General features: G+C 39.3%; 1 long non-coding RNA gene and 1 pseudogene across 4 annotated transcripts in view; both read right to left on the reverse strand.

Annotated features, from left to right (window-relative positions):
• LOC140517646 (uncharacterized) overlaps positions 1-25,811 on the reverse strand; it is a 150,548-nt gene that overhangs the window by 43,188 nt on the left and 81,549 nt on the right. The gene's annotated exons all lie outside the window — the stretch shown is intronic.
• The window catches only part of LOC140529322 (bifunctional apoptosis regulator-like), a 31,214-nt pseudogene continuing 7,338 nt past the window's right edge, over positions 1,936-25,811 (reverse strand).

A 25,811-nucleotide genomic window follows, 5' to 3' on the forward strand; every position in this document is an offset into this window, starting at 1 on the left:
ACCTTGATTCCAATATAGTGATGGCATTTTGATTCTGTTCGAGAATGAAGCACAATAACTAACCAGCGATTAATCACTTGACTTCAACTTGGAGGGGAAAATCACTAGTGGAGCACCACAGGAATATGACCTTGACCCTACACTGATTAGTTCTTTTATCAAGAACTCTTGAAACGTAAGCTATCTTGCTTTGTGTGTGTGGTCTGCTTATTTAAGCTCCTTTTCAGGTTTACAAAGAGAAACAAACAAATGACTCAGAGATGCATTGTCCTTTTACCTTTGGGGAAATGATGCAAACAACTTTATTAACCCCTTTGTTTCTCTAGGAAGAATTAATGATCTTCTTTCCTTGCTAATTACCATGTGTGCATTATGGTGTTTGTTTTCATCTATTATGTCCAGTGACAATGATTTTGTTTGGCTCCTCTTAGCTGTATTTTGGATACAAAGCAAATAGTAATATTTCCAAAAATTAATGTTTTTAGCCAGTATAAGTAATTATATGACCACCAGTATTCTGTGACCACTATTCCATGCCCACGTCACCAACAATGTAGCACTGGAAGGGGATCACAGAGGTGTGAGCATTATTCTGTGTTTCTGTCCATTCTATCTATGGGTTGCCATGGCCATTTTGACCCATATGGTGGAGGTGAGGGGATCAAATCCTTAGTTGCTAAACCTCCCTGGGCACAGTAATCTAAACTTGTACTTGAAGAAAAACTGCTACCAGATTTGGTACCTCGTGTCTTTTCATATTTGAATAATGAGTCAGAGAGCTTGTTCCCTATCATCAGAGAGCTCAGGAATCTAGGGCTATCCCCACACCACCCTGGAGCATCTGAGTGAGGGTTGAGACTCCTAGGGAAGGAGGGAAGACACTGAGCTGATAAATTGGGAATGACAGGGACAGGCAGGTGCTGTATCAAGTTATACACCCAAGCTGAAGATGACTACTTATGCTTTTAACAGTGAGATGTTCCAACAGCTTTTGACAAATGCTTACAAGCCAAATGTATTACTGTTTGCTATGCAAAACATTGTGCCTCCAGGGAACATGCTCCTCATCTACGGATCTCATTTGTTATGTGAATGAAATGTGAAAATAATTTCCCCTGTCTCCCCAGACTTGATCTATTGATATAAACTGCAAGAAGAAATTCCTTTCATGGGCAAATAAGCAGATGAGTATCTTTACAGAATACAAAGAGGTCATTTAGGGTTTGTATATTCAATTTTGCTCAGACCTTGGATGGACCAAGTAGGATCTTTCTCTTTTATTGTTCACTTGCCCTATATATTTCAAACTAGGCAGTTAGCTCAAGAAGGCTGTGTTTAATGGGACCTGAGCAGTCGTCCATAACACTGAGCATAGCTGGGGTCACAGGATCCCATGTGATTCTCTTCTCTGCTTCCCCAAGCATCCCTAGGCCTTTATCTTTACTTCTTCTAGCCCTCATTCACTCTGACCCTGAACAACAGTAAAATCAAATACTTTGGAAATAATAAAGTCCTTCCCACTTTCATATTGGCCTACAGAAGGACCCAGAAACCCTCCCCTGACTTGGACACATGCCTTCGCTATTAAAAACAAAATCTGTGTTATAATAAAATGCCATATGCTCTTTTTTTGAGAGGGATATTATATTTACATGGATACAAGATCTCATCAGAATGGGTACTTCCTACAGACTTCCCCAATAATATGTCAAGAGATATAAGAATTTCAACCTCCAACATGTTGGGGTTTTGAGAGTTCAGAGAATTACCAATGGACATTGGGCAGAAATCACGCAAGAAGATACGTCATGGTAGGGTTAAGAGATGCCCAATTGAATGGCATGCCAATTTAAAGATATGTATATATATATATATATATATATATATATATATATATATGAAAGGAGACTTAAATTAAAGGAGACCTTTCTTTCTTTTTGCTTTCTTTGCTTTCTTTCTTCTTTGTTTGCTTCATTTCTTTCTTTAAATTTAATTTAATTTAAGCCCCTTGTCTTATGGTTACTTCTGTTTCACCTCATTCCTAAGGTTAGGTCCATTTTAGTTTTGTAATTGGTAGATTTCTTATCTAGGGTTGTTAGTGGCTCAACTTTCTTTCAGTTTTCTAAAATACACACATACAAATAGAGGGACTCAAATCAAGACCATGGGATTTTTTTTCTCCCATACTTCAGTCCTCTGACTCAAGTGGTCAATGTCTCTTTTACTATGAAATTCCTGGACATGGAACTAAAAAAACCTTGTCTTTGTAACCCAGGCATCTGAGGTTAGGTTTACTTTTCTTGATTGGAATTCCAAGACCCTTCTTATTGGTCTTCAAGGCTACTCACTCATCTGGCATTTGCCTCCCTGACCCCCTCATGCTGCTCATTGTACCATAGGCCTGAAAATTCTCACTCTTGACCTTGGTCCACTTTCTCTATCTCTGGTTCTGCCTGGTGTAAATTCCTCACTTGGGTGATACTGGAAAATCTGTCTCTGCAACACCAATTGACATCACTTACTCTACTTGCTACCCTCAAATGATGCCTGTTCCCTGTAGCTTGCTGACCATTCCTTTCCTGGCAGTTCTCAGGATGTCTCCTTTCTCAGACACTCCATGTCTATCCTGGATTTGTCTGAGGGCACATACTGACTCACCCTTAGTTCCTGTATCGTGGGCAGCCCAGATATCACTGGGAGCCTGTCCTAGGCCTAATTATGTGTTCCAAGGGCCTCTGGGTCTGCCTGGGATGCAGGCCTCCTGACCTAGGAACATTATGCTCTGTTTTCCAGGACTAGTTAAGGGGTCTCAAGCTTCCTTAAAGTCAGTCTTTAGATCCCTTGCTTCTTTTCCTACCAAGCCCCACATACAGATTAGTAGAATCCTAGAGCACTTTGCTGCTTTGTCATATCATATCTCTCCTATCATGTCTTTATTGATGCCCATGTGCTCCATTAATCACTGAGCACCAGAGTTGTAAAGAAAAAGAAAACCCTCTCTAACTTTTATGAGTGTCCATTCCTATAAAAGACTTAATATTTGGTGATACACTTCACTTTACATAGTTTGTCACAGATGAGCCTCACAATCACCCTACTATGGAGAAAATGTTGACATTATTATGCCCATTTTATGGATGAAAAGGCTCAGGATAAGAGAAAGGAAAGGGTATGTCCATGGTCACGCAGCTAATAAGTGTCAGGGGACTTGACTCTAAGTCCATTGCTCTATCCACCATACCTCATCACCCAACATGCTCATCTATGATGCAGAATACTCCTTTGTGAATGTTCTTTTTCATTCATTCATTCATTCAACAATCAACTGGCAATTATTAGTATATTAGTATAAATATCATCTTCATTCACAGTAGACACTTTATTTTTCTTCAGATAAGTTTAATTGGAACATTCTCACAAATTGTCTATACAAGAGATTATAAACTCAGTCTAAAAAGTTATGAATGTCTTCTCAACCCCCCTCTCACAATCATTTAATGATTTTGTCTCTTTTAAATATCTTGAAAATAAATCCTTTAACATCTATATGAGGTGGACATATATGAAGGTTAACTTTCAGCAATGGTTTTCTCTACCCACTCTCTACCCATTTCATAGAAAAGGGGAAAGAAAGGGGTGGAGCCAAAATGGCAGAGTAGAAAGATGCACATACTCTAACTCTTCCCACACAGCACATAAAATACCTGTAAAAAATGACTCTAAACAAATTCTAGAATATCAGAAGCCACAAAATGACAGAGTGAAAGAGATTTCCAGCTCAAGGTAGCCTGGAAGGCCTACAGGAAAGGTCTATCACACAGAATACAAAGTGCAGAATGGAGTGCAGCCCCTGGAACCCAGCCCAGCCTTGGTTGCGCAGCACAACAGGGACAGGATCTTAACAAGCCTCTGAGGCAGAATCCTCAGCAGCAGTGGAGGTCCTCAGAGCCCTCTACCCACATATATCAAAGATACTTCAAAGTCCAGTTAAAAAACTTTTTCTCCTGGATGAGAAGGGAGCACAGTCCTCCCCTATTCCCAGCCCCAGGGGGTGGTGGCGGCAGCAGCAGAAGCAGTGTCCATTTCTGGAGCCCTCCATCTAAAGCCCCTGGGGGAATTGAGCTGCTGATCCAGATTTCAGTCCTGAGTGGTGGTCTGGGGGTGGACAAGAGTGCTGGTTGGTGTGGTGGAGTTAGTAGAGGCTCTGAAAAGGGAATCCTACCAGCAGACGCTAGGCGGAAAAGCTTTGGTAGCTCCCAGATAAGAGTGTAGGCCAGGAGAGGAGCAAACTCCCCTCTCTTGATTGAGCCAATTTGGAGGAACTAAGAACTTACACATCCCCAGACTATACTCTCCTCTTGACAAAGGCCTCAAAAGTCAAATGACTGGCTGGGAAAATGCCCAAGAAAGGGAAAAAAAAATAAGACTATAGAAGGTTATTTCCTTAGTGAACAGATATTTTCTACCATCCTTTTGAATGAAAAAGAACAAGGCTTACCATCAGAGGCCTCCAAAATAAATATGCTTTGTTCTCAGGCTATGGAAGAACTCAAAAAGGATTTTAAAAATGGAATAAAAGAGGTGGATGAAAAAGTGTGAAGAGAAATTAGAGTGACGCAAGAAAATCATGAAAAGCAAGTCAACAGCTTGGTAAAGGAGACCCCACCCAAAAAAAATGTTGAAGAAAATAACACTTTTAAAAATGAGCTAACTCAATTGGCAAAAGAAGTCCAAAAAGCCAGTGAGGAGAAAAATGCTTTAAAAAGTAGAATTAGCCAAATGGAAAAGGAGGTTCAAATACTCACTGAAGAAAATGCTTCTTTAAAAGTTAGAATGGAGCAGATGGAAGTCAATGATGCTATGAGAAACCAAGAAATTACCAAAAAAAAACCCTAAAAGGATGAAACAATGGAAGGCAATGTGAAATATCTCAGTGGAAAAACAAATGACCTGGAAAATAGATCCAGAAGAGAAAATTTAAAAATTATGGGAATACCTGAAAGCCATGATCAAAAAAAGAGCATAGACATCATCCTTCAAAAAATTATCAAGGAAAAATGACCTGACATTCTAGAACCAGAGGGCAAAATATTGAAAGAATTCACTGATTACCTCCTGAAAGACATCTAAAAAGAAAAACTCCTAGGAATATTGTAGCCAGATTCCAGAGTTCCCAGATCAGGGAGAAAATATTGTAAGAAACAATTCAACTAATGTGCAAATACAATCAGGATAACAGAGTATCTGGCAGCTTCTCCATTAAGGGATCAAAGGGCTTGGAATATGATATTTCAGAAGTCAAAGGAACTGGGATTAAAACCAAGAATCACCTACCCAGATGAAAAGACCAGAACTGATCAGAAAATTTGACTTTCAAACATATGAATCAAAAGAAGCATGCAAAGGCAAACAGGAAAGAGAAACCATAAAGGACTTTCTAAAATTGAACTGTTTACATTCCTACATGGAAAGATAATATTTGAAACTCTTGAGACTTTTTCAGTATTTAGGTAGTTGGAGGGATTATACACATACACACACACACACACACACAGAGAAAGCACAGGGTGAGTTGAATAAGAAGGGATGATAGCTAAAAACAATAAAATTAAGGGGTGAGAGGAATATACTGAGAGGAGATTGGGAGAAATGGAATGGGGCAAATAATCATTCATAAAACAGGCAAGAAAAAGCTTTTTCAATGGAGGAGAAAAAGGAAAAGGAGGAGGTGAGAGGGAAAAAGTGAAACTTACTTTCTTCACATTTGGCTTAAGGAGGGAATAACATGCTCACTCAATTTGGTATGAAAATCTCTTATACTACAGGAAAGTAGAGGAGAAGGGGACAAGTGGGGTGAGGGGATGATAGAACAGAGGGCAAATGGGAGAAAGGAGTAATTAGAAGTAAACACTTTTGGGGAGGGACAAGGACAAAAGAGAGGATAGAGTAAATGGGGGGCAGGATAGAATGGAGGGAAATATAGTTAGTCTTACACAACATGACTTTTATGGAAGACTTTTGAAAAACTACACATATATTGCCTATATTGAATTGCTTGCCTTCTCATTGAGAATAGGTGGGAAGGAAGGAAGGGAGAGAAGTTGGAATTCAAAGTATTAGAAACGAATATTGAGAATTGTTTTTGCATACAACTGGGAAATAAAAAATACAGGTGATGGGGTACAGAAATCTCTCTTGCTCTATAAGAAAAGAGAGAATTTGGGGATAAGGGAAAGAAGGGGTGTGATAGAACGGAAGACATATTGATGGAAGGGGAAATCAGAATGCAAAGTGTTATGGGGTTGGGGAGGGGAGAGATAGAGAGAAAATGTGAAACTGAAAATTTTGTGGAAATGAATGTTGAAAACTAAAAATAAATAAATAAACATGAAAAAAAAGAAAAGTGGAAAGAAGAAAAGGTCCTCCTTTAGTCATTGTGTGTGGATTAGATGGAAGTGGTAGACTCCGGTTCATAAAGTGCAGCCCAGAGATGTTTCTCTTGAAAGACTCTATCTCCCAGGCACTGAATTTAAAAATCAGTCCTGATTCCTGGAAAGATGCCACCCCACTGAGAGCTTTGTTCAACAACCCTGGAGCAGGAAGGTGTCTGATCACCAAAAGTGCTTTCAAAAGGTCCCTATTGGTTTAAGGAATGACTTTAGAGTCCAGTGGAAGGTGAGGTCTACTAGCATCCCTGTGTGTAAAACACCCTGCAATGATTACATAAATTTTATTCATGCAACTAACAGATACTCCAAAGACAGACTATGCACACAGGACAAAACAAGTGGATGACTGATTGGTTAGTTGTTGTCCTTCATCTTCAAAGATGATCAAAATGACATCATCATGATAAAGTGAAATTTCAGTGTGTCCAACTGTGGCTGATCAGACCAATATGAGCTCAGAATGCTCTACCACAGGTTGGGCACAGATAGTTCGTGTGAATATTTGGGGTGGATATCCCAAATTTGTGCATCCTGCATTTACTTTGTGCTGTCTCAATTTGCTCTGCTCAAAGAACACAGCACCTTTTCTGATGTGGGAACGCCAGGTTGAGTGGTCCTATGTCAGTGTCTCCCATGTTGCATAGTCAAATCCAAAGTCCTTTAGCGAGACCTTGAGAGTGTCCTTATATCGCTGAGGAGCAGAGCTCTAGTCAATGTTGGCAATGGGGAAATGGAGCCAGGAGGAAATACCATGGGCTGTCGGAGGCCCCCGGAGACCACTGTTGTCCCTGACTCATTTCTCAGTATTTTCCCTCTGGCTGGTCTTTTCTCCAGGCAGGTGCCCCCCCTTGGATTCCCGAGTGAGTGTTATGTTCAGCTGGCCATGGTGTCTCTGGGCTTATTTCTGGCCTTCTGTCTTCGCTTGCCTCTTCCAGATGTTGTGATTGATGTTGTCTGGCCTGTTTCCCCTAGTTGGGTGGGTCTGCTCAGGGCCCTTGCCCATTTCCCTGGGCCGTGGTCCTTGAGTGTTGGGCTTGCTGCCTTCGGCCTTGTCAGGAGCTGTCTTCTCTGATTGATGTGGTAACCCTGATCCCATGAGGGAGGGTCGTCGGGTGGGTGATGACCACCTTGGCCGTCACTGGAGGGGCCAGCCTTAGCTCAACAGTTCCTTTGATGTCTCAACAAACCTGTGGTTTCCCTCTATGCTTGATTGTCTTTAGGATTTCGAATCCTGGGATGATCTGAGACACACCGGCACCTCCAGATGGCTAATAACTACTTTCCACACTAAGAGAGACCTAGATTATTATCATCATCATCATCACCATCATCATCACCACACATCTCATTTTTTGTACAGAGGAGGAAGCCAAGATCAGAGAAGTCAAGCTTTTTGTCCACTGAGACATTTTCTAAGTGGCAAACTTGGAGCTAAAATCCAAGGCCTCCTGACTCCCAGAGTCCATTCTTCTTTTTGATAACCTGCACTGTCGCCCTGGGGCATCTCAAGTAACTAAAGAGGCCCATCCATACACAGCCCTGGATGCAGATAACCAACAGTGGTTGCTGGAATTATCTCAGACACTGCTTTGGCTGTGGTCCAATAAGGACAGAGGTCTGAAATGCAGTCAGGCAGATGGTGGCTTACTCCTAATCATTCAGCAACTATCAGAAGCAGAACTGTGAGGAAGATCCACAAGTTCTGCAGGGAGATTTGTATTCTGGCCCCAGTTCTGCATTCTGATTTAGGATAAACCACTTAACCCAGACACAGAAAACAGCATATGGTTAAAGAGGAGAGCCAGCATAAAGCTGTCCCCCAGGCTCCCATTGAATTAAAACTCTTTCTTTTCATGACATTCCTTGGGCCTGGGGCAGGCCCAGTTGACATATGCCTGCTGTGTGCCATTTGCAAGCAGAAAAGATAATTCTTAAAAAAGCTTTAATAAATATTTTCTTATTTCAGTTACATTCACATAGCTTTTAATTTTGTGCCTGTGGCCAGGCCTCTGACCCCTTTAACCATGGCTGCCAGTGGCTAGGATGGTGAATAAGAATCCTGGCCACCTGAGGCATGACTGCCCAAAACACCAAGGTCAGGATCAAATCTACAGCTTAACAGAGAAATGCAGAATACTCAGAATGGACCCTGACTTTACTCTCCATGGGGCTATTACTCTGTAAGAAGGTTGGAACATGGGGAAAAGTAGGGGAAAGTAAAGTTTCTGAGAGAAGAGGTGAGTACAGGAGCCAGGGGAATGAAAGGACTGGCTCATGGTGGGAGGCCATGATGGTCAAGGGACACTGATCTTTCACCAGGGAACAGCTTTATCAAAGACAGGCAGACACATGATCAGGGAAAGAAAATCCAGGATGTGACCATGCATGCAGACCTTACACCACAAATAAGCCTTTCTGAGATGTACCCCAAACCTGGAACTGCCTTCTTTTTGTTTTTCCTATTTTTTGTCTTTTGTTTGGGGGATCTCTCAAATACCGTGAATCAAGGATGTGATGCTTTCAGCATTCATCTAGGGAGTGCTTTGCTATCCCAACAATGGACTCTTGATAGGATGAAAATTCTCCTAATAACCCCTGAGGATAGAGTCTGTTTTATTGGTGGCATTGGCATATCTAGTACCTAGCACAGAGTCTGGCTCACACTTGGAAGATGAGTAAGAAGTGATGGTTGGGTTGAGCTGAGCTCCATCAACTCTCTGTAACACACACATGCACACACACATATGCTACATGCACCCATGAATGTGCATACATGCATACATAGAACATACTTCTTACAGATGCCATTTCCATCTCCAGATTTCCTTGGCAAGGTATATCCAAAGCACATCTATACCTATTTACTCAAAACTCAGCAACCTCCACCTATGTGGGCTCTGCCCAAATAGCACAGCTCTTACCACAGTCTTGGAATGAGAGAGAAGGGAGGAACCGTGACAATTTTGATTGTCAGGGGTGTTAGCATCTTTGCCTAGCCCCATTTACAGCGTTGGCAATAGTAGTACACAGGAGGTGGTCGTAGAAGTTTCTTTTTTTTTTTCTTAGAAAAACACTTTGTTTTTGTTTAAGATAAATTTTTGAAATCTGCAGAAGCACATATGAAATCTTCTCTTCTAAAACAAGATACAAAGGACCAAAGAATGGTTCATGAACCCACCATAGCCCCTTTGGCTAGAAATCATCCAATTCTTTATGGCCTCTTCTTACATAGCATATTTCACACCAGTTATTTTCATACACAAAAGTCATATTTCAGATCATTCTACATTTGCAAATCATAACTCTTGGAACAGATATATCACACCACAAAGACAAAGATACAGTGTGTGGTCAAATATCAAATGTTTCTTAAAAGTAAAATCTGTAAATTTGTCACAGAAGCAATTCTTTTTTTAAAAAAATGGTCTCTGAGATAGGACAGAATGGCTAAAATTATTCTTCATGAATTGTTGAAAGTTCTTCAATATCTTATTTCAAATAAAAAGACACAAAAATATTGATTAAAAAGTGCCTTCTTATTATTGTTGAGCTGTGTCTGTCTCTTTATGACCCCATTTGGGATTTTCTTGGTAAAGATACTGGAATAGTCCACCATTTTCTTTCCCAGTTCATTTTTATAGATGAGGAACTGAGGCAGATGTAGTTAAGTGACTTGCCAAGAATCACTTAGTTAGTAAATGTTTGAAGCCAGATTTGAACTCAAGAAGATATGCCTTCCTGATTTCAGACTCAGCACTCTATCTACTGTACCACCTTGATTTTGTTCAGTCATACAGTCATGTTGGACTCTTCGTGACTCCATGAATCATATTATGCCAGACCCTTCTATTCTCCATTATTAAGTCTGTCAAAACTTACGTTCATTGCTTCCATGACCCTATCTATCCATCTCATCCTCTGCCACCCCCTTCCTTCACTTTTTGTCTTCATTCTTTCCCAGCATCAGGGTCTTTTCCAGTGAATCCTTTCTTCTCATTATATGGTGAAATATTTAAGCTTCAGTTTCAGTATTTGACTTTCCAGCAAATAGTCTCAATTAATTTCTTTGATCATTGACTGAGTTGATATCCTTGCATTCCAAGGGACTCTCAAAAGTCTTCTCCAGCCATACAGTTCAAAATTGATTCTGCAGCACTCAGTTTTCTTATAGTCCAACTCTCAAGATCCATACTGGAAAAACAACCAAAAAAATTGCTTTTACTATATGAACATTTTTTGGGCAATATGTCTCTGCTTTTCAGTCTGCTGTCCAGATTTGCCATAGTTTTCCTTCTGAGAAGCAAGCATCTTTTAATTTCATGGCTGCAATCACTCTCTTAAGTGATCTCTGAGCCCAAGAATATAAAATATAAAATCTGAAACTGCTTCCATTTGCCAGGAAATGATGGTACCAGATGCCAAGATCCTAGTTTTGTTTTGTTTTATATTAAGCCCCCAGGAAGCTTTTATACTCTCCTCTTTCACCCTCAACGAGAGGTTTCTTAATTCTTCAATTTATGCCATCAGAGGGGTATCATCTGTCTGTCTGAGATTCTTGATATTTCTCCTGGAAATATTTTATTATTATCATTATCATTATTTATTCATTCATTCATTCATTCGTTTATTTATTTGTTTGTTTTCAGCTTTTGGTTCATCCAGTCTGAAATTTCACATGATGTATCCTGCATATAAATTAAATAAATAATGTGACAACACACATCCTTCAATTCTTAAACCATTAAGTCATTCCATAATTGGTTCTAAATCTCTTGGCCCACATACAGGTTCCTCTGGAAACAAATAAGGTGATTTGGTACTCCTATCTCTTTGAGGGCTTGTCATATTTTGTTTTGATCCATACAGTCAAAGGCTTTGGTAATAGTCAATCAAGCAGAAACAGATGATTTGGGGGGAACTTCCTTGCTGTCTCCACAATCCAGTAAATGGTGACAATTTGGTCTCTAGTTCCTCTGCCTCTTTGATAATCTACCTGCTCCTCTGATAATTCCTTCTTCACATATTGCTGAAGGCTCACTTGCAAAATCTCAAGCATAACCTTTCAGGCACGTAAAATGTGCCCAATTGCTCAGTAATTTGAATATTCCTTGGTATTGACCTTCTTTAGGATTGGGACATAAACTGATCTCTTTCAATATAGTGGGTACTGTTGAGTTTTCCAAAATTTGGTGGCATAGTGAGTGCAGCAGGTTAATAGCATCAGCCTTTTGGATTTTACATTGTTCAACTAGAATTCCATCACTTCCACTAGCCTTACTGTTAGAAATGCTTCATAATGCCCTCATTCTCCAGGATATCTGGTTCTAGATCAGTAAATACCCCATAATGCTAATTGGTGACGATGAGATCCTTCTTGTATAGAACTTTTTTTTTTTTTTTACTGCAAATTCTACTTAATCCCTTCTAATTCTGTTAAGTCCTTATGATTTTTTGTCTTTTATAATGCCAATTTTTACATGAAACATTACCTTGACAATTAATTTTCTTGTAATAATCTCGTTTTTTCCACTCTTTTGTTTTCTTCACTTTCTTTGCATTGCTCCCTTAAGAAAATCTTTTTGTCTTTCCTTGCTATTCTCTATATCTGCACTGAGTTGGGTATATCTTTTTCTTCCCCCTTTCCTTTTTTTCCCACAACTATGTGTAAAGCCTCATCAGATACCCTTTTGCTTTCTTGTTCTTCATTTTCTTTGGGATTTTTTTTTTTTATTGCTGCCTCCTCCACAGTATTGTGAATCTTTGTTCATGTTCTTCAGGCACTCTACACACCAGATCTAATTCCTTAAATCAATTCATCACTTCCATTCCTTATTCATAAGGAATGCTATTTAGCTCATACCTCTGTGGTCTAATGGCTTCTTCTAATTTCCTACATTTGTATTCTAATCTCTTATGATGAATGTGACATATGTATATATATATATATATATATATATACACATAATATGTGTGTCTGTGTGTGTGTTTATGTGTATATGTATATAGCTGACTTTCCCAGAAGATGTTGCAGGTATTCATGGAACTGAGTAACTTTGGCCTCTGGCATCGGTGGTTGGAGCCCAGAATTGCACTGTTGTTATGTTGAATGGCTTGCTTTAGATTAAAACAGAGATTGTTCTCTGTTTATCCTTTTTTAGATTATTCTCAAATGCTATTTATCTCACCCTTTCATTAACTATGGGGCTACTCTATTTCTTCTAAGAGATTTTTGTTCACAGTAGTAGATGTAATGATCACCTGGATCAAATTCACTTATTCCCATCCATTTAAACTAACAAGATGATGATGTTTAATCTATTTCCATTTTCTGCTACATCCAGCTCTTCTGGGTTCATACAGGTCCCTATGCAATAATGATTTTATAGCATTGAACTTTCCTTTTGCCACCAGACTCATCCTCAGCTGAGCTTCCTTTTGGCTTTGACACAGGCATTTCATTCTTTCTTGAGCACTTGTAGTTGTTCCCAGTAGTGTGTTGGACCCCTTTCAGCCCAAGGGGATTGTCTTTTGATCTCTTTTATTATTTAGGTTTTCTTGGCAGATACTGGAGTGGATTGCCCTTTCTGTCTCCAGGGGATCATCTTTTATCAGAAATTTCCACTACAATCCATGTACATGGAATAATTCAGAGTTTTATTGAGCTACCCAAGCCCCTTCACCATGACAAGACAGTGATCCAGGAGGGGACTGTACTATCTAGTCACCCTAAAAATAAGTCTAAAAGTGGCTAGAAGGGAATAGTGTCAACAGAGTGTTCACTATGATATTTCCCAACAAGTCACAACAAGACACAAAAACAAAATGTCCTGAACCTAAGTGTGGTGGTGTTTTTCTTGTCATATGCACTTCTGGTCTGCAGTTGTTTGTCCATGTTATTATTGACCACAAAGTCACATTTTTCTAAAAAGTTCACTTATAGATAACATTTGGAAGGCAAGGTTCTGCCTAGCAGAATTTCATTTTCCCACTATCAGAGCTTCAAATGCGATTTTCTGTCACTTACCGGCTCTATCAAACTAGGCCACAGAAGACCTGTTGAGAAGGAAACACACAAAACCTAATACCATGATACTTTAACGTATGTCCTGTCTCCTCAGAGGAGATCTAAGAGTCCTTCACTGTCATCATCATCTTTGTGAGATAGTTGTAGTAACTGACAAGTATCACTATTGTACAATCTGAATAAATCAATCTTAGTTTAGGAATAATGGGACCTGTTCCCCATGTCAAGAAAATCTTTGTGTACCTTTTAACAAAAACTGTACTTTTTATAATTATAGAAAAGTAGAACCAGTCCCATCTACTCCCCATCCCATTTGCTCCAGCACTCCTCCAACAACCTTCACCACTCTTTAAATTTCTCATCAGAGCTGCTAGAGTCTTGCTTATCTGAGCTGGGTCAGCATCACTCTTACATTTGGGTTTTTAATGAATATATTTAATTGACCACAAGATCAATGCTGATAATTGGGTTAAAGTACAGGACCCAATAAAATAAACAGTTGCAAATAAACTTAGGAATAGTAAGCCAAAAAATGTCCATAAAATCCCTGCATCAATACTTTTCAAAAATGGTTCCAAGTTATGTAAGGAATCATTTTCATTTCAGTCCTTGATCAAATCCTCCAAAAAGAAAACCTTCAGAACAGAGAGAAACATGGAATTAACAGTAAGAAATCTTGAGGTTCAGGAGTGCACATGCAGCCAATCCCAGGCAAATTCAGCAGTCAACTGAATATTTAACAAGAAATTCTCTCCAGTGCTTCCAAGTGGGTTCGTTAAAGTCAAAAAATTTAGTGATGATATCCTCTTCTCTTGTATAAGCCATATTGTTTAGATGAAAGGTTTATGCATAATCAAACCAGTCCAGATGCAACATACTAAGTATTGAGGAGCTCTTCAGGGCATACAACAGGAATAAGGACTTGCTTAGGTTAACATCCTGCCATTAACTGTTTCAGATAAAAATCTTTCTCCGTAAGGAGAGGACCAAGGGCCCTGTTTATTTAGCCAGATGACTTCTTCAGCTATCCATTTTGCAACAGATTTCTGAAGTAATAGGTCATGGTCTGGTTCTGTATTCTCCTGTGATATATACATAGGGCAACTGAAAGACCAGCTAAAGTTGTCAGTACTCCAGAAAAAAATCCCCCTCCTCATTGAGGATTTGTGCATCATGCATTTGGAGCTATAGATATCAGGTCATTCTCCTATTTATGAGAGGTTGCAAGACTTCAAATTGTATCACTGCTCTGTTGAATATCTGCTAATCACAATCCCAATGATGACATCAAGAAACAACTTTTCAATAACATCTTTTAGGAAAATATTCCCATTTTCTTGGCACTCTGAATACTCTGCTTTTTTGACAACACAGAGTACAGAGCCAGGCAATGCTGTCAGAAGTTATGCCAACAGTTCAGGGTGGTAGAACAGGATGTCAGAATAGCAGATCTGAGAACATTCACTAACAGAAATTTGAAGACTAATACCAGGGACCTAACCTTCTCCAGCGTTCATCATATTGACTGCACGTCTTCTATGCTTTTCCTAGATCATTCCATACTATGAAGATAACATTTTGGATGTATGGGGACTAGAAGGCCAAATTAAATCATGCAGTGCTGAAACTGACCACAATGGTGGTGGTTCTGCCCACTTGGGGCTTGTATAATTTCAGTAAATAGAATGGCACATAACAAGACTGAGGAGCACTTAAGGAAAGAAAAGGGGCCAAAATTTTCCCAGTTTACAAGAAGCAAACTAGTCACTCTGTGGTGCACAAAAATGATTATATGAATCCTATGGAAAAAAATGGAGAATGACTCATGCTTAATCATATACAGTCCTGGCCTTATGAAGCAACCTCAGAAGCATGTGACTCATAAATGAAATAGGGCTCCTACTAGGCTGCTCTCCTTTGACAGCTGCAGCTTCATCAACCAGTTAATCAGTCAATAAATAAACATTTGTTAAACATCAACTCTATTCCAGACACTGTGCTAAGCACTTGGGATACAAACAAGGGAAAAAGACTTTTTCAGCCTTTCTCTACCACTTCTCTCTGGCAGTTCACTCCATCCCTGGATTGGCCAGAAATTTCCTAAGCTCCTGTGACCTCTCCTTCTGAATGTCAGGTTTATCCTACAACCTCTGTTTTAAGGAAAATGCCTATGAAAACTACACTTTCCTTCCTTTCCAGGTTATACTCGTCTCTCCTCAGAGGCTCTCTCCACTATGCCCACATCTCCTAATTTCACCTCTCCTCCCTTTCAATTGCATTCCGATTGCTCAGCATGGTTTCTGGCACAGGGTAACTGTTAGTTGAATTATAAAGTTGGAAGGTCTCCCAGTGCATCCTGGGCCATCTTCAGTCATCCTGAGGAATATCAGGTCACTGGATTCAGATGTCTCTGGAGGAGAAGTGAGGCTAGTGACCTGCACAGCCCTCCTTCACTCAAAACAAAGTCAAGTGCAAGTCATGTTATTATTTCTCTGAGGGCATGGTCTTCTCGACAATGAAGGGCGAACACGAAAGTTGGAATTCAGACTGTAGTCTTAACACAGTTAAGAAGAGAGTGAGGGAAAAGGAATACACACATCACTCGTACATGGCCTTCTCAAAAAATTTAGCCATAAAAAGGAGAAGAGATATCAAACAGAAGACAGCTAACAAGAATAAATGGATCAAATGAAAGGGTCTTTGAGTCTAGAGAAGATGCCAGTATGTTTGTAAACAGCTTGGGAGTCTCCAGTAGACAAAGGGAAACTGAAAATGAGTCTGATGATAAAGGGGGAAATGTGCTGGGAAAGATGGAACCCAATTTAATCATTTGGACATGTAGATGGGTTGTCTTATCCTTGACAAGAAGAAGGTCAACTTCTTCATGTGAGACAAAGGTGGAAGAGCAAATATCAGGATGTATCTGAATGATGCAGGATGACGAGGAAGACAGCAGAGGAAATTGTGCTGAATGGTCTCAGTTCTACAGTGAAATATGAAGCAAGGCTCTTAGCTCAGTGTTGGAGGCAAGTTGGGAGCCATGGGAGGACTGAGGAGGAAGGAAAAGGTATGGAAAAGCTATGGGGAGAATGTGATAGTGAATGAAGTAGAGATGTGTGAAAGGATCAATTTTCTGTAGTGAGCAACTCCTTGAGAGTACATAATGTAAGCATTTGGAGTGGACACACTCAGTTTGACTTTCTGATTTTCTCCAGCTCCTTTCAATTGCATGTGATAAGGAACAGAATCCATGGATGATGGACTCAATCCAAGCTTGATGACTTGACAGGATAAGAGCTTCAATTGGATAAAGGGCCAAGGAATTTAAGAGATCAGTGTTAATCTGAAATTATTTAGATCAAGAGGGTAGAAAAGTATAGTTAGTGCAAGGGTGGAGCCTAAGAGAGCAGAGAGAAGTGGAGGGAATGGAGGTCACCTTGAGGACCAACAACTGGGTTAGGGGATGAAAGGCAGAGGGATATTCGGAATTGCAACTGAATCTGATAAAGAAACTTCAGAATTCATTGAAGTAAAGCATCTGTGGAGATGGCAAGGTCATGTACCTAAACATGTTAAGGATGGGAAGAGGAGTAGGTCATGGGAAATGAGTAAGTTGAAGACCTGGGGCTGGAGATAGTTCATGTGGGAGTGTCAGTATATATATTAAAGTCCCCTAATATGAGAAAAATGAATTGGAAAGGGGAGAAAGACCATGAGACAATGACTGAAGTCTCTGAGAAAAGGAATGTTTGGGAGGCTAGTGGATAAGTCTCATTGGGTGGTCATCTTTTCCTCAGTCCTCATCCTTTTTAAAGTCTCTGCAACATTTTTGAATTATTTGATTATTGGTGGTATTTTCTTGCTCCTGGATGTTCTTTCTTCCCTGTCCTTTATTCTGACCATGGTCTTCTGATTTTCCACCTGCCTGTCTAAGTGCTTCTCCCTGTCATTTGCTGGTTCATCATGCATCTCATTCCCTGGATGAATGGATGTATCACAATATTAGATCTGATGCCTTTATCTAAAACAATAAATTGAAAATTGCACAAGGGCTAGCACATGCCCCTGAGATGCTCAAAAAGAGTCCTATTTACAATGTAAAATCACACCATCAAGTCAAATAGTTCCAAATCAATCAGTTGCTCCATCCTATAGGTTGCTAGACATTTTATCATCTTGCACCTGAACTCTCTCTTATGTAATGTCTGCCTTTATAAGAATCTGAATTATTTGAGAGTGGGGTTTGTTCTCCCCTCTGTCTTTTTTACATATAATACTAGTATTAATACAGTGTTTGACATATATTAAAATATTTTTTGTTTCTCTTCTGTTTAATTCTATGATTGTCTATGCAGCAATCTTTCATTTTCCCAAAAAATAATAGCATGAGAAATTTTGTTGTGCTTTGCTGAAATCTACATAACTTATATCTATAGCATTCCCTTGATGGACTCATCTAGCACACCTGTCAAAACAGGAAATGAGCTTCATCCTCCATAATATGTTTGTAATCAAGCCACGCTGGCTTCTTGTCATGCTATTTCCTTTTCTCAACGTTCCTTTGACTAATTCTTCAGTGAACTGTCATTTCATCCATGTGTATACTTGCTCTGCAGATTTAAATCCAAATTCCTCTGGTGTCAAGTATTGATCCAACGCCAAACTTTCTTCTAACCTCCAAGTCTTGCATTTGCAACTGCTACTGGGCATCTCAAACTGGATATTCTTGGGAGACCTGAAACTCAGTATGTCAAAAATTGAACTCATTATTTTACACACACACACACACACACACACACACACACACACACACACACACAGAAGAGATACACACACAATTCTACTCTTTTCCAAATTCCGTATTACTATGGAAGATAACAAGTTTCCTTCTAATTGCCATGACTCACAAAATAAGTGTCAACCTCAACTCCTCACTTTTTCTCACACACCCCTCCCATCCAATTTGTTGCCAGCCTGTTGATTATACTTTCAAAACATTTCTTGTTCACCTTACTTTTTGTTCTCTACCACTGATAACATCTCTAACATAGAGCTTCATCATCTGGTGATTCATAATCCTATTCCTTCCAGTTTATCCTTTAGCCAGTTGTCAAAATGATATCCCTAATATTCAGGTCTTATCATTTCAAACACATTCTCTTCCCATCTCCCAAGGAACTCCAATGGTTCCCTATCACATCCGGGATTAAGAGAAAACCCTCAGTTTGATGTTTCAAGTCCTTCAGAACTTTCTCTCTTCCAAATCAGCCATTATGGTTTTATGATTTTCTCCTTAGTCAGTGTAGAAGAGACTTTTTTGTGGTTACTTAGTTTACAATATTTATCATGTATAATTTGGCTCAATGGAACAAAAACTGAATTTGGAGTCAGAAAGGCATGGGTTCAAATTCTGCCTCCTGCTCTTACTATTGCTTTGGGTGAATTCACTTCTCTGTTCCTCAGACAAAGACCTAAGGTTACTTATGCAAGTTTCAGAAAGGTTTAATCATTCCTAAGCTAAGGTGTACTCTGTTTGGCCACAAGGTTTACAACAAGAAAAAATTTGGAAGCTACAAAGAGGCAAATGTAGTCTAAAAAAACTAAAACATGTTTGTGACTCTCAGAACTCTCCTCCAATGGCATGTTTTGCCTGGAGTGGTGGTAGGTTCCCCCTCCATGAGGTTCTTATACGCAAGTAAAGTCTCTGGATGATTACCCTGGAACAATATGGTGTTGAGGTTTCGTCTTCTGTTCAGGCTAGACAACACCCAGCATTGGGGATCTCTTCCAACTCTCCAGTTCTGATCCTGACCAGTCAGAAAGAGTCTCCACACTGAATCAATCCTCAGTTCTTTAGGAAGTCACTCAATATGGACTTAATTTCTGCATTGGAGAGTCTGTAATATACATGATTTTCACATGTTATGGGAATAATACCATCTGTGCTGACTCCACATTGTCTTTCCAAAAGAATTATCAGAGCCCTTATTTCAGGGGTGGTTGGGAGAGGATGACATGTGCTATCTGCGTGACACTATGGTAGTAATTGTGGTGTTCAGCTGTCATACCACAGTCCTTGCACTGGTGAAACTTCTCTTCTAGACAGGGAAGCAAGGCAGACACCCAATGAATTAAACAACAACACAATGTGAGGATATAAGAGGCACTAATAAGCAATTTGAAATATCTATTCAAATAGTGGGGTTTAAAAGAAAGAAGGGAGGGCAATTATCCCTCTTGAGCCAATCTGGAGGACCTTACCAGGGACTTGAAAGGAGGGGTAAGATATGAATCAATGGAGACACCATTCTGGCCAGGGAGAGGAATTAATTAATTAATTCCATAACCAGGAATTTGGAAGTATGCATGAATACTCTCTCATAAAATGATAAAATAAGTACTTTGCCTGCAGCAGAAGGTTCATGTAGCAGAGAAATGAAAGAAAAAAATTGGAAAAAAGTCAAAACGGTGAGCCAACTTTAGATGTGGAAGATTGTAATTCTATGTTGAATTTTAATGGAAATTTTTTTAGAAATTTCCAGATTTCTAGGAAGATAATAGAAGTCCTAGTATAGCATACTTTCTTGATAACACCAAGCACATTGAAAGAAACATTAAAAAGAAAATATAAAAGACAGAAATTCTCAAAATAAGGACAAATAACAAAAAACAATGAGCAAGTCAAATAGTTCAGAAACAAAGAATAATATAATTATAAGATATCATAATATAATAAAAACAATAGAGTAAAAGAAGCAAAGGTAATGTAATGAGAAAGCAAATGTATAAATCAACATCAGTAGTAACATCAGAAATGAAACAATACTTTCTCCAGACATAATAACGCAGTTTCTGGATGCACAAAAGGACTTATATGGATAAAGAGAGTCAATGACAAAATATATAAGAAGAATGAAGAATGATTGGATATATCTAAGTCATATTTCAGCAATATAAAAAAGTCAAACTTGAGGAATCTACACGGGAAACATCAATGGAATTTAAAATATCAAAAAAGAACAGAAAGTTTATACCTAGAGAAAAAATGGTGGCAGATCTCAAAACTGGAAGCTGGAAATATAGGCCAGGAAGTAACCCAATATGAAAAACAGAGATTTGGAAGTAAAGGAAATGAAAAGTTTTGACCTAGAGGACACCTCATGAAGGGGAAAATCTGATTTATTAAGCTTTCAAATAAGGTATGAAAATGATAATAATCAGACCATTATTTCAGAAAAGTATACAGGATATGTCCTCAGAAATACTGAAAAGAAAGGATGACATAAAGAATTAATAGGAAAACAAATGAAAAGACCCTGAATCCAATCCACTCAGATGAACTGTCAGTAAACTGTAAAACTACATTCATTAAGACCCAAATAAGACTCTCAGAAAAGGAAGATGTTTGCAAAACCAAACCAAACATAAATAAATCCATCAATTAAAATGCAAGACCTTCGGTTTCTAATTGCAGAATATTAACATCCAATCTATCTGGAACAAACACTCCTCTTGAATGTTACTTTCACATGTTAATATTTTCAGATCTCACAGGAAACAAACAAATGCAGAAAATATGTCAAGTGATTATGGTCCAATTTTCTCTATGTGTTATTAATTAAGGAGCCCAGACTTTGATAGCAAAATTAGTTCCCCAACTAAGTTGGGCACTCTTTGTGAAAATAAAATAGGAACTTTGACCAATTCCTTAAGGTCCAACTTCAGAAGTTTTCTTGTTGTTTTTTGCTTTTATTTTGTTTTTGTTGTTGTTGATGATGGTGGTGGAGCAGGGAATGTATTCTTGAAAACTTTCAGGCTGGAAATTCAGTTCCATTTGAGAAGCATTCCTTAACTACTAAGAAAATGACAAGGTCTTATGCAACCTTCTCTAATTCAGGGAGCATTTAATGAATGGCTACCATATTTTAGGCCTAGTGGTGGGCTCTGGGTTCTAGTTCCTCCGTAAAATAATATTCCCACATGTCGCTACATCTGACTTACATAAAAGTATATATATATATATACACATCACTTTTCACATGGACAATACATTGCAATAGCCTCATGGTTTATTCTCCTGCCCTAAGTTTCTTCCCACTAAGTAGCACAGTGGATAGAGTTCCAGGCCTGGAGTCAGGAAGACTTATCTTCCTGAGTTCAAATATGGTCTCAGACACTTATTTGCTGTAGTAATTCTAGAGAAGTCACTTCATCTTGCTTGCCTCAGTTTCGTTATCTGTCAAAGGAAATGGCAAACCATTCCAGTATCTTTGCAAGAAAACCCTGAATGGGATAACAAAGAAGCAGACAAGACTGAAAACAACTGAACAACAACATGTTCCAGGTACTGTGCTAAACACTGGAGCTGCAAAGAAAGGCAAACCTCAAGGAACTTACATTGTAATAGGGGATACAACATACAAACAATTGTACACATACAATAGGTCTCTCTGTCTGTCTCTATATGTATATATGTGTGTGTGTATGCATGCATATTTATTCACATATATTTGTGTATGTGTATATATATATGTATATACACATATGAATTAGTATCATGCACATAGAAAGTGAGGATCGTCAATCCAATGGGAACTCTTTTTTTCCCCAAATTTATTAATTTATTTGTTTTCAGTTTTCAACATTCACTTCCTTAAGTTTTCAATTTTCTCCCCATTCCTCTCTCCTCCTTCCGTAAGACAGAATGCAGTCTTATATGTACTCTGTACATACATTCCCATTAAATATATTTTCACATTAGTCATGTTGCAAGAATAATTATAGTGAATGGCAGAAGCCATGAGAAAAACAAAACAAAATATAACAAAAGAAAAAATAGTCTGTTTGATTTCTGCATTCTTACTCCATAGTTCTTTCTCTTGATGTGGATGGCATTTTGCATCATGAGTTGTTTGGAAATGTTTTGCGTTTTTGCATTGCTGAGAAAGGCTCAGTCCATCAAAATCAGTCCTGTTCATCATTTCTTATGGCAAAATAACATTCCATTAATAATATATTACAATTTTTCAGCCATTCCTCAATTGATAGGTATCCCTTCAATTTCCAGTTTTGAGTCAACATAAAAAGAGCTGCTATAAATATTTTTACATGTGGAGCCTTTTCCCATTTTTATGATGTCTTTGGGATACAGCCCTAGAAGAGGTGCTGCTGGGTCAAAGGGTATGTAGTTTTTTATTGCCCTTTGGGCATAGTTCCAAATTACTTTCCAGAATGGTTGGATCAGCTCACAGTTCCACCAACAATAACTTAGTCTTACGACTCTACTACATCTTCTCCAACATTTATCATTTTCCTGTTTTTGCATGTTAACTGATCTAATAGGTGTGATGTGATGCCTCAGAGTTGTTTTGATTTGCATCTCTCTAATCAATAGTTGTTTAGAGCATTTTTTCATATGACTATAGATAGCTTTAATTTCTTCCTCTGAAAACTTCTGAGAACTCTTGATACAACTCATAATAAAGACTTCAGAGAGAGGAGGAGGAAAGCTATTTTGTATGCAAAGAGAGTGAATGATTTTCCTTGCATTTTATGTGTGTGTATGTGTATTCAGTATGCATGTAGACATATATATATATATATATATATATATATATGTGTGTGTGTGTGTGTGTGTGTGTGTATGCATATAAAATATATATGTACACATATCAGGATGCATTATATATACAGGCATAGAACTTAAAATATGTACACACATGTGTTCATATAAGTTTGCATTCATGCCTGTATAACATCAAATAGCATTGAGGAGAATTAGGAAAAGTCATTTGTGAAATATGGCTGAGACTTGGCACCTTTCTAGATTCCTCCATCAGTGTTTTCTTTCAGAAACAACATCTGCTCTTCTGAGTAAAGTAGCTGGGTGCCACAGTGGGTAGAGCTTGAAGACCTGAGCTCATGAAGAGTTGGGTATGACTGAACAACAATATCCCTTAAAGTTGTTGTGAAGATAAAATGAAAGTGTTTTGTAAACCTTAGAGGACTAGTTGTTTATTATTATTATTTGCTGCTGCTACTGCTGGTCTATATTCCTGTGGTCTCTCCCAATAGAAGACAGGTGCTTTGAAGAAAGGGACCAGTTCACTTCCATGTTATCAATCTCAGGGCCTAGCACAGTATACAGAGTAGGTCCTGAGCAAAAGTCCATATACTGCCTTGCCAGTTAACCTCTAACAGTGACAACCCACACTTTTGGAGGCCTTTGCATTGTACCAATGGCCTTCTTCACAGCATCCCTGTGAGGCAAATACTACAAATGATGCCGTTTCTGTCTGATAGATGGTCACACTGAGTCCTGGATCACTTAAGTGAGCTGTCTGCCATTACAGAGGGGTGCAGGCTCTCTGCCTTGAATTTCCGTCTTCTTCCCTTGCATCTCGAGTTCTTGCCATGGGTTCATTGAGAGCTATAAGTAGGATGGTGTAGCATCCCTCTCTCCACTCCCCTCATCGAGTCTCCCAAAAGACCGGCTCTCACTGTGTCCTCATTACTGGACTCTCAGAAGCCTGCTCTCACTTTGCTCCAGGCCCACTAATATCTTGTCATCTACAGAACACAAAAATTCTCCATCCCTGGCAGTGGGGAAGGCGGGGGGGGGGGGGGGGTCTAGTTCATGACAATGTTGTATCTGAGCTGTAAACACCACAAGATTTGCAAAAAAATACCAGTGGGAGCTCTTTCCTAATTCATCAAGTCCAGTGGCAGGATAAAAGTCACCACTACTGGAGAAAGCCCAGAATGCAGTGGATGACATTGGAGACTTTTATGTCTGACTAAGCTCTAAGTGGTCACAATGCCAGCTTAAGCCTCCTTCATGGGTGTTGGATCAAATTGTTCTCAGTACATTCCTCTAGGGAAGGTCTTCAGGTACATCAGGTAGACACCCCCAATTCATCAACAGGTCTGAAGCCTGGCAATTATCCTCAACCTGCTTTTGCCCATCTGCCAAGATGATTTTTACCAGGGTGTGGCTGCTATGCTACAGCTTCTTGGAGCCCCAGGTGAGAGCTGAATGGACATCAAGGGTGGATGAACAGCCCTGAAAAGGGTTTATCAAACCCTCACACCAGAGGGGTTAGTTTTCCCTGAACACCCCATACACTCACTGATATGTGATCACCTTGGGTCTTTGGAGCCCTGCTAGGGAGCATCTACTTAGATAGGTTCCCATGGATTGGCAAAGGCCTGGGATAAGAGGCTAGTGAGGGAGAGGGTCTTTCCTCCAAAATCCCAACAAGCTATGTGCACACTAGTTCCTTACCAGGAGACTGGTCAACAGAGAAAGATGATTTTTGACCTTGTCAGTTACTGTGGAAGTGACTCCTAAGTGTCATGCTGAAGTCACTGATCTTTCTGGTTTCTGAAGCCTATGCTCTTGCATTGCAGTATCTGTGAATCCTAATTACTACTGAAAATTGCCAAGATCTCATTCACTCGGTAACAGCACTTTCATCAGCCAAGGGTGATGAACCTTTGATGAACACCCTCCCCACTTTGCAAATGAGGTAACTAAGGCCAGAGAAAAAGATGAGATAGCCTGAGCCAAAGAAAACAAGTCTAGTCCCTTTCCACATGCAGCCTTTACCCCCAAGAACCCTTCTCCATGACACAGACCACCCACTTCTTTCAACTCTGGAAAATATGCAAGACTGAACTGAGAAAACCTGGAGCCCTGGCAACCTAGAATCCCTCCTCATCCCTCCTGTCTTCTAAGAGCACAACTTGGCATTATCTTTTTTTTTTTTTATTTAGCTTTTAACATTCATTTTCACAAAATTTTGGGTTACAAATTTTCTCCCCTTTTCTCCCCTCCCCCCCCAAACGCCAAGCATTCTAATTGCCCCTATGACCAATCTGCTCTCTCTTCTATCATCCCTCTCTGCCCTTGTCTCTGTCTTCTCTTTTGTCCTGTAGGGCCAGATAGCTTTCTATACCCCTTTACCTGTATTTCTTATTTCCTAGTGGTAAGAACATTACAGTTGATCCTAACACTTTGAGTTCCAACTTCTTTAGCTCCCTCCCTCTCCACCCCTTCCCTTTGGAAGACAAGCAATTCCATATAGGCCAAATCTGTGTAGTTTTGCAAATGACTTCCATAATAGTTGTGTTGTATAGGACTAACTATATTTCCCTCCATCCTATCCTGTCCCCCATTACTTCTATTCTCTTTTGATCCTATCCCTCCCCATGAGTGTTGACCTCAAATTGCACTCTCCTCCCCATGCCCTCCCTTCTATCATCCCCCCCCACTCTGCTTATCCCCTTATCCTCCACTTTCCTGTATTGTAAGATAGGTTTTCATACCAAAATGAGTA

The sequence above is a fragment of the Notamacropus eugenii genome, chromosome 1 (genome assembly GCF_028372415.1).
Source record: "Notamacropus eugenii isolate mMacEug1 chromosome 1, mMacEug1.pri_v2, whole genome shotgun sequence".
Lineage (NCBI taxonomy): Eukaryota > Metazoa > Chordata > Mammalia > Diprotodontia > Macropodidae > Notamacropus > Notamacropus eugenii.